Genomic DNA, 15672 nt, shown 5'->3' with positions numbered 1-15672 from the left:
AGAGAACCCTGTCTCAAAAAAAAAAAAAAAAAAAAAAAAAGAATAGCAAATGCTCTTAACCACTGAGCCATTGCTCCACCCCCAGCAAGAACCTTTTCAATCACCAGACTTAACAACTTCAATTTATCAATGGAGAAAACCGAGGCAAGCTGTCGTCTGAGTTCTAGTCTCAAATTTCTGTGCCAGTAGTTTCCTACTGCACACTTCCTTCCCTACAGGTTCTTAGATAGGTATTGTTTGTGTATCTAAGGAGGGAGGGGGAGGAGAGAGAGCTGTTTATAACCCTGAGAACCGCTTATGATTTTGTGATTACAGAACTTTGCTTCAAGTGTTAGTCAAGAGGCTTGTATATAAATCTTATGTGGAACAGACTGAAATTTCTTGTTCATAAGTTCATGCATCCATGAGGAGGTGGTAGAATATTAAGAATAGAGATTAACTGAATAGTTCTGGTGACTGCTGACTTTTCCAATCATTGAAAGTGGCTTTCTTGCTTCCTTGTTTAACTTCAAAAGCCACAGGAGATAATAGCCTTAACATTTTGATTTGACTACAAGCAGACTTAAAAGCAACTTGAAATAACAAGATTAACTGGTAACAAAAAGATTAGTAATCACAAGAGCCCCAACAAAGAAAATCTTACAAACAGACACCGTCACTATTCAGTCCTGACAAACATTAAAATTAGCCCCACCTTTCTTGCAAGTTCTTCCTAAAATAGAAAATATATCCTACTATTCCCCCAAGCCCAAAGCATCATAGCAAAACTGCAAACTAGTATCTGTTGCACATACAAACACCAAATCATTAATAAAATACTATCAAACTGAATCTAGCAATACATAAAAGGGATTATAAACCTTATTAAGATTTATCCCAAGAACTCAAGATTGGTTTAGTGTCCAAAAGTCAAGTAGGCTCATATGCAGTTGAGTTTCACTTTTCATGGTAGCTGTGTTCTAGAAGTCGCTAAACACCAACTTAGATTTGATTTCACAAAAATGAAAATGAGGTTCAGAGTATTCGGTGAGGCTACCCCACAAAGTTACTGTAGTTGAAATTCACTTCCTGTCCAACTTGGCCCATGGCATATCATGTTGACCTGCCTTATTTCCATCCCCATCCTTTTATCAACTGCAAAGAGCTATAGCAGGAAGGTAGAAGCATTGCCTTGTTAGACATCAACTGGAAACATCATATCTACTCACCTCCAAAGCCCTGGATCTGATCCACAGCACCACCAAACCAAAGTAAATCTGGTCCTACCTACACACCGTGTTTCTCATCAGGTTTGAGCATGATGGATAAATAGCATTGTAAGTAGTAAAAATAGCAAGTGAGTGTTTGCTTACATTAAGTTGCTAGGCTTGAGAGTAATGGATAGCACCACTTTCTGTAGGCTGAGATGGGCATTTTTTTTTTTTTTTTGGTTCGGTCTCATTTAACCTTCAACGGGCTTGTAATTATAGATGAAGAAACCGATTGTTGGGCTAACCTGAGATGTTCATGTACCTCGGATGACTCAAACCTAGACCACAGTGCTGTTTTTGCTGTTACAAAATGATGGGGAAGGTATTGCAGTGACTGTAAATCAGTGCAGAAGCTGTTACGTTAGGTACTCATACCTGATGGAGGAGAAAATAAAGATTTTTATGTCTAAGAGACAAAAGGAAAAGGACCTTTGAAGTCTGCAAGAAGTTGTCGTCTTTTGACAGCAAGAGAAATGATGTCTTTAATTTGGAGACTTCACGTGCTAGATCTTGGTGTTCTCTAACCACAACAGGAAAAGGCTTCAGATAACTTTTTTTTTTTTTTGGTTTGATTTTTTTCTTTGAGAAAGGGCCTCTCTAGTCCTGGTTGTCCTGGGAGCTCCTCATGTAGACCAGGCTGACCTCAAACTCAGAGATCCACCTGCCTCTACTTCTCAAGTGCTGGGTGGGATTAAAAGCGTGTGCTACCATATCCATTTCTGAAAACATTTTAACAGTGCCTCAGTAGTTGAGTCTTCAATGATAATACTTACTATCTATTTATCTGTGTGTGTGTGCGCGCATATGCATGTGTTTTGTATGTGCAGGTGCACATGCATGTGGCTATGTATGGAGGCTAAAGGTTGCTGCTGGTCTTCTCAATCCTACTCTTTTTTTTTTCTTTGAAGTATTTTTTTATTTATTTTTATTTTACTTTATGTGTATGAATGTTTTGCACAGATATATGTCTGTGTACCATTTATTTGCCTGGTATCCACAGCCTACTCTGCCTTTTTAAGTGTGTGTGTGTGTGTGTGTGTGTGTGTGTGTGTGTACATAAATGTGGGTGCTCTTTAAGATCAGAATAGAGTATTAGATTCCCTAGATCTAGAATTGAATTCATTTTTGAGCCACAAACCAACACTAGGAATTGAACTTGGGTCCACTGCAAGAATATTATATGCTCCTAATTGATGAGCCATCTCTCCAGACCCTACTTTTAGGCAGTGTCTCTTACTGAAACTAAGGTTCACTGATTCAGCAAGATTAACTGGCCAGGAGCCCTGAGAATGCCTGTCTGCCTACCCAGTACTGGGATTCTACCATACCTGGCTTTTTACATGGGTCTGGGACATTCAAACTCAGGTCCTTATGCTTGTATGGCGAGTACTTTACAAAGAAAGCCATTACCCCAGACCAAGAAAATTTTTATTAATATTAAAATGTTCAGAGAAGAAAATAATTTGCCATCTCTCAGGTGAATACCAAAAGTCATATTAAAAATATCTCTAAGCTAGGTGTGGTGACACATGCCTTTAATCTTAGCATTCATGAGACAGAGGCAGGCAGATCTCAGTTCCAGGCCAGTGTGATCTACAAAGTGAGTTCCAAGACCACCAAGGTTACACAGAGAAACCCTGTCTTAAAAAATAAATAAATAAATAAATAAATAAATAAATAAATAAAAATCTCTAAAGGATTTGGCCTAAATTAATGATGTTGATATGGTCTGTTTAGTGGAGAAGGCTGTTCTGATAAAACATTAAAACATCTTAGTTACTTTCCTATTGCTATGAAGGAACACTATGATCAATCAAGGCAACTTACAGAAGAAAGAATTTACTGGGGGCTCACAGTTTCAGAGGGTGAGTCCATGACCATCACAGCAGTAAGAATGGCAGGTCAGCATGGTGCTGGGGCAACAGCTAAGAACTCACATCCCTATCTACAATTCTGAGGCAACCAGAGAGCTCACTGAGAATGGTATGGGCTTTTGAAATTTCAAAGCACGCCTCCTCCAGCAAGGCACCTCCTAATCCTTCCTAAACAGTTCTACCAGCTGCTGGGCAAGCATTCCGATATGCGAGCCTATTGGGTCCACTGTCATTCAAACAATCCCATCTTTAAAGTCGGTTTATAAGCTTTAGTTTTACTCCTCCCAATGTCCTTTCTGAATTGCAAAGAGCACTTCCCTCTAAAGGCTGGTAATCTGTAACAATCTGCAACACACCGTTCAGACGTTGTTATCTGACCTCAGCATATCTGACCTCAGCATCCTCGGTTCTCTTCCCACGTGAGCTTTTGTTGCCCTTCTCACTGTCTCATTCACACACTTGACCTCACAGTGGAGTCCAGTGGTTTTCAGACTGTGCTAGCAGCTCTCCTCTGAGGGAAGAGGGGCTTCCCCTTGTGCTGCAGACAACAAGCCTGCTGTCATCTCTTTTACTTTCCAGGTAAGCTGTGGTTTGCATGAAGTTTCTCAGCCGAGGAGCTTCTGGTCTCAGTAGTCCACCTTTTGCTTGGCAAGTCTCCAAGACTGCGCTGTGGGGGAGGAAAAGGGGGACTTTTATCATGAAGGGGTACTGAATTTTGTCAAAGATCTAATGAGGTGACCATGTGGTTTTTGTCTTTCTGTCTGCTTATATGGTGGATCACAATTATTGATTTGTATATGTTGAGCCATCTCTGCATCTCCGGGATGGAGCCTCCTTGATCATAGTGAATGATCTTTTTGATGTGTTCTTGGATTCGGTTTGCCAGTAGTATTTTATTGAGAACGTTTGCATCTATTTTTATTTGTTTCTTTGCTTGTTTTACGAGACAGAGTTTCTCTGTGTAACAGCCCTGGCTGTCCTAGGACTCACTTTGTAGTCTAGGCTGGCCTTGAATTCACAGAGATCTATCTGCCTCTGTGTGGGGGCTGGTTTGAAAGAAAATGGTCCCCATAGGGAGTGGTACTTTGAGGAGGTGTGGCCTTGTGGGAGGAGGTGTCACTGAGGGAATAAGCTTTGAGATCTCCTATACTCAAGCTACAACCAGTATGGCACAGACTCCTTGCTGTTACCAGCAGATCAAGATGTAGAACTCTCAGCTCCTTCTCTAGGACCATGTCTGCCTACATCCTGCCTTGCTTCCCACTATGATAATGGACTAAACCTCTGAACTAGCCCCAATTAAATGTTTTCCCTTATAAAGTTGCCGTGGTCATGGTGTCTCTTCACAGCAATAGAAACCCTAACTAAGACACTGCCTCCCTAGTGCTAAGATTAAAGGTGCGCACCACCACTGCCCGGCCAACTTTTTAAGTTTTTTAAATTACACTTTTACTTCTTGGTGTGGGCCATGCCACAATCTGCAAGTGAAAGTCAGGACACAGCAGTGGGAGTCGGTTTTCTTGCTATGTGGGATAAACCTTGAGATGGAATTCAGGTCGCTAGGCTTGGTCAAGTGGAGTCATCAGCCACCGCGAGCACATGAGTTCTGGTTGCAGTCTCTCCCTCCCCCTGCTGGCGAGACAAGGTAATTGTGCCCGTCTGTAAGCTATTTGGAGAGAAATGGAAAAGAAATCCCAAAGCATTCACAGAAACATGGCTGGAAGAAATGCTAGCGGACATGGCTTTATCCCTTGTCTTGAAGTCTCATCCTCCACCCCACCCCCATCATCCTTGGGAAACTCAACTCCGTGGTGATGTCCCACCCAAGTTTTCTCTGATTTCCTCACCAACAGTGGCCTCTTCTCATAAACCCAACCATCCCCGAAGACATCCTGGACTTCATCTTCATAGGCCTTTCACACCGTCAGCGCCATGAGAGCGAAAACTACTAGTCCGCTGTTGCTTCTCGTTTCTCTCTCTCTCTCCTGCCTTCCACTGCAGGCTAACCTGGGCTTACTTTGCCCTGGCTCACTATGGCTCACACATACCAGCAACTGCTCTCAGCCACTCTTCCAGCTCCCATCTCCATCCAACTCACCCAGTGATGGCTTCCGTTGAAAGGATGCAATCCCAATCCTGGCCGTCTTTCCTACACATCTCCCTAAAGCCCTCAGTCCCTCTCCCTTCCCCCTCCCGCTCATTCTCTTCTCTCATTTTTGACTGAGAGCCTCTCTTTGGTTTTCCTTGAGAAACTGGAAACCACCTAACACCCCTTACATGCGTACATCTTCTAATGTTCTTTCCTCGCCACCACGCCCCACCCATTCTGGTCCATCTGCTTTCCCTCTCCCGACTATCTTGCCATGGCTTAGCCTGCCTCCTTTCTACTCTGTCGGGAGCTTTCTCTTCGTCAGATTCGCTTCTTTCAGACACAGCTTCATAGGCACGTGACAGCTGCTGTCACACAGGTACCTTGGTTTTGGGCCTTAAAAAGTGTACCCTGAGCCGGGCAGTGGTGGCGCATGCCTTTAATCCCAGCACTGGGGAGGCAGAGGCAGGCGAATCTCTGTGAGTTCGAAATCAGCCTGGTCTACAAAGCGAGTTCCAGGACAGCCAGGACTGCTGCACAAAGAAACCCTATCTTTAAACAAACAATAACAACAGCAAATAGAAAAATGTACCCTGAGAGAGGCGCAGCGTTACACTGGGATCCAGGGGCCCGGGGTTCAGCTCCCAGCCCCCACATGGCAGCTCACAATTGAATGTAGCTCTAGTTCCAGGGATTCAGCTGCTCCCAATTGGCCTCTTGGAAGCGATACATAGATATACATGCAGGCAAAGCACCCATACACATAAAATAAAAATATTTTTTAAAAAAGGGAAGAGAAAAGAAAGTATAGGTCGCTGGAACTGTCGTCACGGAGCTGCTCTGAGCTTTGTGGAGCGGGTTGTTCATGAATATTCAAGCAACCCAGAGAGATGCACAAGTTGGCATGAAAGGGAAGACATGGCCAATGCTTCCAACGAGCAAGCAAGCTGACATTTCTCATGCACCGCCTGCTTCGTGCCTGTACTGCAGAACCCCAAGAAACCTGCTTCTAATGCATTATCCTCGGCGGAGATGAAGACATCGAGGCTATAGGGGTCGCTCGGCTAAGGTCTCACAATCAGCAAATGGAACCGCCGAGGAAATCTACGGTCCGTGCGAATGAATGACTGATAGAGAGGATAACGACGCGATCAAACGTGGATAAGATGGAAATCAGACATCAAGGATTCTTATGGATTCCCTAACAATGCTGAGTCAGGCTGACTTTGAAGGAAATCAGGCAAAACGTGGGAATCTGATAAGGTTCTGGACTGATCAGGCAGACGGCAGAGACAAAGCTCTAATGCCTAAGCAGCAGGCGGACTCTTCGGAAACTCTGATGACAGAACCAGAACCCCAGTGACGTTGGGCAGACCGGTTTAGGAAAAAAGGGGGGTGCAGGAGGCCAGAGGAAGACAGGACGCCCCCCGCGGGATCAAGCTGAGCCAGAACCGCCCCACGATGCGGTTGAAGCTCACCTACGGGACACATTCTCGATGGGGACACCACAGGGGCTGGCTGGCAAAGAACTTTCATGAGAGGTCGTCATGGATTGTGGACAACCCTTTCAAGACTATTGCTCTCATCCTGGCCCCTTATCCCTGCTCTTTTTGGGGAACCAACCACGTCTGGTTTGAGAAGACTATGAGCAGAGGTTTCCGGCAGGGGGCAGCACAGGCTTGTATTTATCTTTGGCTGACCGGCTCCTTACCCTAGGCATTTTCCCAGTGTTTTCTTGAGCCTGCTGAGGAAAATGTTTTCACAATTGTCGGAGACTGCCACGATCGGGTCGATACATCAGGGGGCGATCCGGATGGGAGGGCCAGAGGAGGCACGAAGAGGGCCCGAGGGACCCTCAGAACTGCAGGCGCAAGGAAGCCGCCCTCGCAGATGAACTGCAGTTCACTGGCTTTTCAGGCCGCTGCTCCGCAATCCTCTTCTTTCCTCGCCCACAGACTCCATTGGCTCCCCCAGCCACAGCCCGACCGGAGTCTGTTCCAACGGGTGTCAAACTATAGCAGAAGGCCTGCTGGCCCCTCCCGGTCTGTTTCAGCGTATATCCTTCCTATTTTTTCTTTTGTTTATTATTATTCTGTGTGTGCAGCATAGAGAACTGCACCTGTGGGGATCAGAAGATAACTTTGTGGGGTCCATTTTCTCCTTCCACCTATATATGGTTTCCAGGAATGGAACTGGGGTCCCCAGTCCTTGCCCAGCAAGAACCTTTACTCACTGAGCTATCTCACTGGCCCACTGGCTTCTTAATTGTAGTGACATATACATGCAATTTTTGGAGGGGGGTTCAAAACAGAGGTTTTTCTCTATGTAGCTTTGGAACCTGTCCTGGTACTCTCTCTGTAGACCAGGCTGGCCTCGAACTCACAGAGATCCACCTGCCTCTGCCTCTAGAATGCTGGGATTAAAGGCGTGAGCCACCACTGCCCGACTCACATGTAGCCATTTCTAAGTGTACAGTTCCATAGTGCCGATGCTTTCATGCTAGATTATTGGGGTTTCCACATACTTGCACAAGGCTGGGAAGATGGCTCTGTGCGGGTGAAGTACCTTCCACGCAAGCATGAGGATCTGAATCGGATCACCAACAGCACACACACGCGCACACACACACACACACACAAAGCCAGGTTTGAGAACAGGCAGGGTAGCGAATGACAGATCCCAAGATCAAAGCCACCCAGCCTACCAATCAGTGAGCGCTGGGTTCAATGAGAGACGCTGTCACAAATGATAAGGTGGTGCGTGCTTGAGATAGACACCGAGTGTCTACTTCTGGCCTTTACACACATGTGCGCGCACACACATACACAAACACACACACTCATGCATACACAATCACACACGCACCCATCCCTGTGGATGAGGAACAGAAGTGAAGCGGGCTTTAAGGCACAGACCTAGAGAGTGACATTGCTGAGAAATAAAAACCGTAAGTAATCCCAAGGTGCAAGGTTCTGCAGGTCACTGTGCACCTCTGAACTTTTAGACACGCCTTACCCCATATCTCAGTCATACCTTCCCTCTGTCTTCCCCACGCATGGCCCACACCAAGACCTGTGCTCAGCTAGGAGCCCTCAAAAATAATCCTGGGGTGGGGGAACCCTGTACAAGCCCGGCATAGTGGTGCACGTTTTCATCCCAGCACTCGGGAAGCAGAGGCAGGTGGCTCTCCGTGAGCTTGAGGCCAGCCTGGTCTATGTACAGAGCTGCGGGCCAGCCAAGGCTCCGGAGTGAGATTCTGTATCAATAGCACAAAATAAAACAAATGAGAAAAGGGGAAAAGGAAGAAAGAAAAACGTTGCCAGTGTAAAAGGTGAATGGGAAGTTGTAATTGTTCATGGTTTTTGGTTTGTTTTGTTGTTAAGACCGTTACACTGTATATATACTGTATAGCTTAGGCCAGCTTGGAGCTCGGTAGTGGACTGGTATCCAGCACTAGGGTAGGGGGAAAGGGCTCTGAACGCAGTGAATGAATCTCTCTTTAGACCACAGCAGGGAAAATGGTTTGCTGAGTATAGCAAGAAGCCGAAGCCATCGGGTGCTATGCTGTCTGTAGTGCACAATGGATGAGCGATGGGGGGCGGGCCATGCAGTTTCCAAGCCTGTAATTTACACCAGGTGAAGGACAGTTCTGATTGGCCAGTGTAGAGTTCTGGGGATTCAGTACAAGCTGCTGTGAAGGTAAACTCCTGAAAAGACAGTGTGAGACCTGCCGATTGATTGGAATTCCAGTACTGTGGAGAGATCGGAATGGCGCAGGTCTAAAGACTAATTACCTTATCTTAAACTAGGTCTAGCCCTCTGGAGCAGCGGCTCCTTGCCCACCTCTCTGTCTGAACTACTATCTTGCAACTCATAGATAAAAATCTTTGGGAGCCAGGCATGGTGGCGCAAGTCTTTAATCCCAGCTCTCGGGAGGCAGGCAGAGGTAGACCAGCCTGGTCTACAAAGCATGTTCCAGGAAACCCAGGGTTGTTACAAAGAGAAACCTTGTCTTTGAAAGAAAAAAAAAGGAGGAAGGAATGAAGGATGAAAAAAAGAAAGGAAGGAAGGAAGAAAAAAAGAAAGAAAACCTTTTGGAATCTATTAACTTAACAGACCACTATCAATCCGAAAGCTAAGGATGCCATCAGCTAGCATCTGGGCCCATAGGAAAGCGTCGTTCCCTCCCCCCCCCCCCCCGCCCCTGCTGTACCAGCCTCTCTGATATATCCACTAGTGCATTTTAAACTTGCCTTGAATTATGACTCTCTTTCTTCTGTAAACCGGTAAAGCTTCAGGAAACTGCTACCAGGTTGGAATATGGAATTGGGGGTTACCTAAATCTGTATTCCTGGGCCATGTTTCTCAAGATGGCTTCAGAAAGACTGTCTCTTTTATTCCCTTTAAGATGAGAGTCAAGTTTTTTTGTGCCCACACGGCCATGCCCATAATTTCAGGTTGTACAAAGCCTGCTACAGAAACCTGGGCCCTGGGGACCAGGGTCATGCAAATAAAGGTAACTGTGCTCAGAGGCCCACAGGACACCAGGCTACAGCCCTTTGGTGTCAGGTTACAGGATGCTGCAGCCAACAGCTTGAGAAGATGCCCTAAGGGTGGACTGGCCCCCATTTTCGGCTCTCTCATCAAAGGCCTTCTCTCCACACATCCCAATCTGGCCTCAATCAGCATCTTCCCGCCAGAGCCCCTGCTTTCCATCACAGTTTATTCCTGAATTTTCTCTCTCTCTCTCTCCCTCTCTCTCTCTCTCTCTCTCTCTCTCTACTTTTCCCACATGTGTGGAACCAGAAAATTATTTTATGGAGGCGCTTCTAGCATTTCCCTTTTCTGAAGGCGTTCCAAGGGTGGAAGTCCCCTTTCTGTAGCACGAATAATAAAAACCCAGAGACAGATACTGAGGTTCAACTAGAAGATCAGAAAAGCAAAGCAGCCGAGCCACTAGAGAGCTCTTGCCTCTATGAAATCTTCAGACTGAAAGAGAGCGAGTTCCTGTCTCACCCTGCTTTATAGTCCTCTCTAGTGCCGGGATTAAAGGTGTGCACCACCAGCACCCAGCCTCTAGGGCTATCTAATGTGACCGCTGGGATTGAAGGTGTGTGCCACCACTGCCTGACCTGTGTGACTGACTAGTGTGACTGTTTTGCAATCTGATCTTCAGGCAAGTTTATTTATTAAAATACAAGTGAAATATCACCACACCTTTCTTCAATTGCTACCAATGTGCTCGATCCTGGTCTTTCTGAGGGAGCCTAGGCCACGCTGGGGTGGGGTGCTTTCTCCACCTGGTGATTAGCGACTACCAGTGCTGGCAGTTGCACCAGGGCCTCTGTCTGGGAGCTCAGCCCGCCTGCAGCTACATCCTGCCTGCCTGCTAGTGATGGATGGTTGATGATCTGGGAGGATAAGATCAATGCCCTGCCTGACGCAGCTACTGTCAATGTTGACCAGAACTTTTCTAGGCTCGCTTGTTTACAAAGGCCCTGGCGGAAGTCAATGCGAGGAGCCTCACCTGCAATACAGGGACTGGTGGGCATGCCCCAGCAGCTGAAGCCACACCCACAAGCTCTACTGTCCTCGCCACCACTCCTACCTTACCTGAGACATGGAAGAAAAGAAGGAAGAATTCGAGAAGTTTGATGACAATGTGCACTTTCGTCTTTTGGACTAAACAAACCTCTCTCGTCAACATTTTCACTAAATAAAAACGAACCTGAGGGGGTGGAGCAGGGGGTGGAAATCAAATTGTCAGACTATCACAGCTGTTTTTAACCAAGCCAGCTCCCTGGCCCCGGACCAGTTTTTAAGCAACAGAATGCATCCGCTATGTGGTCCCTAACGAGCCAGAAACTGAACTGCTGATAACAGTGGCTACGAACAGAAACTGCATCCTAGAGGCCTGGCCCCGGGCCAAGCGTTTGAGTCACCCAGGCCTGCTCCTTGCGAATGCTTGTCCTAATCCCAGGTCCCAGAGTGGAAGACTGGTCCTGAGGTCACGCAGGTTTCACTCATGTCACAAGGGACATACATGGTAGAGGCTGGGTTCTGATGCAACAACCTGGGGTCTCCCTCCTCTCACCCACCTTCCGGTGATCCCCTCACTTCTTCCTTCACGTACCTATTTCGACAAAGCCCCTGAAAAAGTCAAGGGTATTTTAGTATCACAGCCCATCTCGGGGTATGCTGCTGCTGGCCGAGGGGACCTTCTGCCTGTCCCTCCCTCTCCGTACTAACTTTCCTCACCAGCTCTTTAAGGGACTGTGGCTTGGACTGAAACTCTGTCTTGTGGAGGCAATCCTTGGAAACGGTGGTATTCTCTTGAGAGAAAAAGATAGAGCCAGAAATAAGGCATGATTTTTTTTTGTTGTTGTTTTTTGAAACAGGTGTTTCTCTGTGTAGCTTTGGTGTCCTGGAACTCACTCTGTAGATCAGGCTGACCTCGAACTCACAGAGATCCGCCTGCCTCTGCCTCCTGAGTGCTGGGATAAAAGGCCTGTGCCACCACACCTGGCTTAAGGCATGGTTTTCTATTCTTATACTCTACTTTGCCTGCTGTATGTGTGTGTGTTTCGGTTTTTGTTTGTTAGTTTGGTTGGTTAGTTGGTTAGTTTCGGGTAGTTATAGAGATTGAACCCAGGCCTCACAGATGGTGGTAAGTGCCCAGTCACTGAACTTCATCCCCAGGCCTTTTTGAACACACACACACACACACACACACACACACACACACACGAACAAATACATATAAACTTTTTAGTGATCCTTTGTGAATTTCACATCATGCATCCCAATCCCATTCTTTTCCCCATTCCTTCATACCTGCCCTCTGCCCTTGCAACCTCCCTCACAAAATAAAAGAAAATAAAATTTAAAAGAAAAGAAAATCTCATCACGGAAGCTGTAGTGTGACACAGTGAGTCACAGTGTACCCCTTAGCCCATAAACCTTGCAAGTGTCCACTGAAAATGAGTCAGTGGTTGGGTCTGAGGCCTCTGACTTCTTCTGGGCCCTCACTGGGGCTCCTCTTGGACATCCTGCTGTTGCTCTGTGTCGTGGAGACCCTGCAGCTTTGAGTCTGCAGGACCAGCCCTTCACATCCTCTAGCAGATGTTTTTAAAGATTTATTTTTATCATTTTTAATTGTGTGTGTGTGTGTGTGTGTGTGTATGTGCACATAAATTCAGGTGCCCGCAGAGGCTAGAGGCATTGGATTCCCTGGAGCTACAGTTAGAAGCAGTCATGAACTTCCCAATAGGGGCGCTGAACCAATCTGGGGTCCTCTGGAAAAAGCAGTATATGCCCTTAGCCGTCTCCAGACCCTCCAGTCAGTTTTGATTTTTCATTTTGAAAGAGAGTCCAAGTTGCCCATGCTGGCCTTGAACTTGCTTTCTAGTTCATGAAAGGCTGGAATTTAACAATTTTCTTGTCTTTCCCCCTCTGTACAATACAGGCCCAGTCTTGTACAAATAAGTACCAAATAAGGTAGGTGGTTTTTGGGTGTGTATGTGTGTGTGTGTGTGTGTGTGTGTGTGTGTGTTTATGTAGCTGAGTTTCTGTATTTCAAGCTAGTTAAAAATAGAAATATATTTAAAAGACAGAAAAGAAAAAGAACTTTAAATAGTGATATGTCTGATTCACCAGGCAGCTGCACGCAGCTTTAATTAACCTCCCCCTGTCCTTTAGACCCGTCTCTGACCTTTCTCAGCAAACTGTCCCCACCGCATTGTTGGAGGGGAGGGGATGCGAGCAGGGAGCCAGCACCCATCTAATTAGCGACCCCGACATCTGCTCGCCCACACCGGGCTGCACTTAGCCCTGGGCTTTTCAGCGGAGAGAGGCTTTTAGGCTGCGCATTCCCTTTTCCTTTTGTTAGCTGTTTAGTGTTTCTGCAATAGATGGCTGTCTTCATTGGTCTGTACAAGTGGGCGGTGTCAAAGTAGATAGAAGTGTCTTCAGGGGCGGCCGGTACTCGGGGGTCCGTGGGGACGGCCTGTTCTCTCATCTGGGCCTTCAGGGATTGTTCCGGCTTTCAGGGTATTGTTGGTTGTTTCCACGGCAGAGCTCACCTGCTTTGAAAGCAAGTCCCACATCAGCGAGGGAACCATGGGTCAGTCAGCCCTGCCCTACCTCTGCTTCCCTCACCACCTTAACAGGAAGTAGCCAGTCTCCCGCGTGGAGAATAATCTCATTCTGGGATTCACCCAGTAAGAAAGCTTTCTGGCCTTATCCATGAGAAACCATGTGTCAACAATTCTGGCTTTGGGGAATCTTGTTCTCATGGGATTTTTCTTTTTGAACCTTACGTTGGATCAACTTAAATATTCATTTTCATTCTTCTAGATCAGCTGTCCTCAACCTGTGGATCTCAGCCCCTTTGGGGGACAGTCACATATCAGATACCTTGCCTATCGGATATTTATTTACATTATGATTCATAACAGTAGCAAAATTACAGTTATGAAGTAGCAGTGAAATAATTTTGTGGTTTGGGGGTCACCACAACATGAGGAATGGGTCTCAGTGGAAGGCTGGGAACCACCGCTTTAGACTGTGGTTTTCCGACCCCCACACTCCCGGTTTGCGGAAGTCAGACCCTCCTGTGAAATAGGCACCCTGTGGAATCATCAGCTTTGAGCTATGTGAGTAGCCTCCCTAAGCTCTGCGTACTGGACACACACACACACACACACACAATACACACACAAACATGCACACACATTACACACATGCACATACATGCACACACATGCACATGCACACACATGCATACATACATAAACATGCACACACACAGTTGTGACTAGCATGTCTAATTTACTCCTAGAGGCCAGGAAAGAACAGGAGGTAGAAACTAACCACACATTTTTAGGAGCAGGAACTCTAATGAACAGCTATAGTTTTTTCTTGTCCAGGAGCAAAAAATGTCCTTTGATCTGTTCCAGGCCAAGGCAAAAAGGCAGGAGGGAAGTTCTGGATGGGGCAGGGTTTCTCCTAATCCCTCTTCCCTTAAGTGAGTTCCTCTGCCCGGATGGTGCCGCCGCCAATCCAGTCCCTGTAGTTAACAGCTATGGAATTAGATCTCTGGATTTACCTGGTGAAAACAGATTCTATTTTCCCCCAATTTCAGTCATCTCCTAAAAGATTTTTGGACCTCAGCTCTTGGGCGGGGTCATTAGGTAGACAGTGAGTAGCCTTGCTGGGGCATTGAGACGGGACCCCTCCCTCACCTCACATTTCCCTGGTAACACCAGAATGGAAAACGCCACCACTGCCTCTCCTTAGACCTTCTGGTCAAAAGAATGAGCCACCTCTAACCCTGGGTGGAGATAACTTGCTGACCTGCTCCAAGATAAGAGCTTTGTACCCATTGCCCCTCCCTTAAGAGTTAGCCCAGCTGTGCCTGCCAATCACCTCTCCAGGCCAGCCCACAGGAGATCTGATTGGTCAGTAGACTTGCTAAGGCAATGGGAGTGGTTACCCCTTTAATTAGATAGTGGACTTAGTCTCCCCCAGGCTCCTCCTTCAGACTTCCCTGCTAAACTTTCATTTTAATTCGCAAAAAGAATGACTCTTCCTACTTCCAGTCTTTTCCCATGGGGTCCTGGGCAAAGCCTAAGCACGCTTTCCCTGATGCTCTGGGCTTTCTTGCTTTCCCCAAAGCCTCTGGCTCATTCTGCCGTCCAGAGATTTTCTGACCTGCATCGCAAACCATGCCCTTTCTCAAACCCTAACTCAAAAGGCACGGCGTTCTCTCTTCCTTTCCTCCCTCTTCCATTTCATAGCTGCTGCCAAGATTTTACAGCTTACCTGCCCTGCTGATTTTCTCCCGAAGTCTGATACCCTCCTCTTCTAGCTCCCTGCTTTTCTTTTCTTTTATTAATAAAACTGGGAACCCCAGCACTACCTGGCTGAGTGTTGCTGGGAGTGAGGAAGAGGCCGCATAGCATCTTTCCATACGCAGGGTTGTGATGGGGGTGCTGTCCATGCCTCCTGACCAAGGAATGCCAGGATTTTTTGTTTGAGAGTCCAAGGATCTAATTCTGCCCAGTGTTTGAAAGGTGATGGAGCACTGACTTTCTTGGAAACAGTTTGTTCCATCTGTCTCAAACCAGCGTTGGTTGCTCTTTCCCTCCCTTCATTCCCTAGTCCACAGGATCGGGATGTTCAGTCTGCATCAGGGAGCAGCTAGCCCGGTAGATCTGTCCTAGGAAGAGTATCAGATTTCTGCACATTACCCATGGCTCCCTCCTACCTCACCCATGGCTCCCTCCCCACCTCACCCATGGCTCCCTCCCCACCTCACCCATGGCTCCCTCCCCACCCCACCCATGGCTCCCTCCCTACCTTACCCTGGCTCCCTCCCCACCTCACCCATGGCTCCCTCCCCACCTCACCCATGGCTCCCTCCCCACCCCACCCATGGCTCCCTCCCTACCTTACCCTG

The sequence above is a fragment of the Microtus oregoni genome, unplaced genomic scaffold, assembly GCF_018167655.1.
Source record: "Microtus oregoni isolate MIOR12 unplaced genomic scaffold, Mior012 000069F_ref0000032, whole genome shotgun sequence".
Classification (NCBI taxonomy): domain Eukaryota; kingdom Metazoa; phylum Chordata; class Mammalia; order Rodentia; family Cricetidae; genus Microtus; species Microtus oregoni.
Note: the sequence above shows the minus strand (reverse complement) of the source record.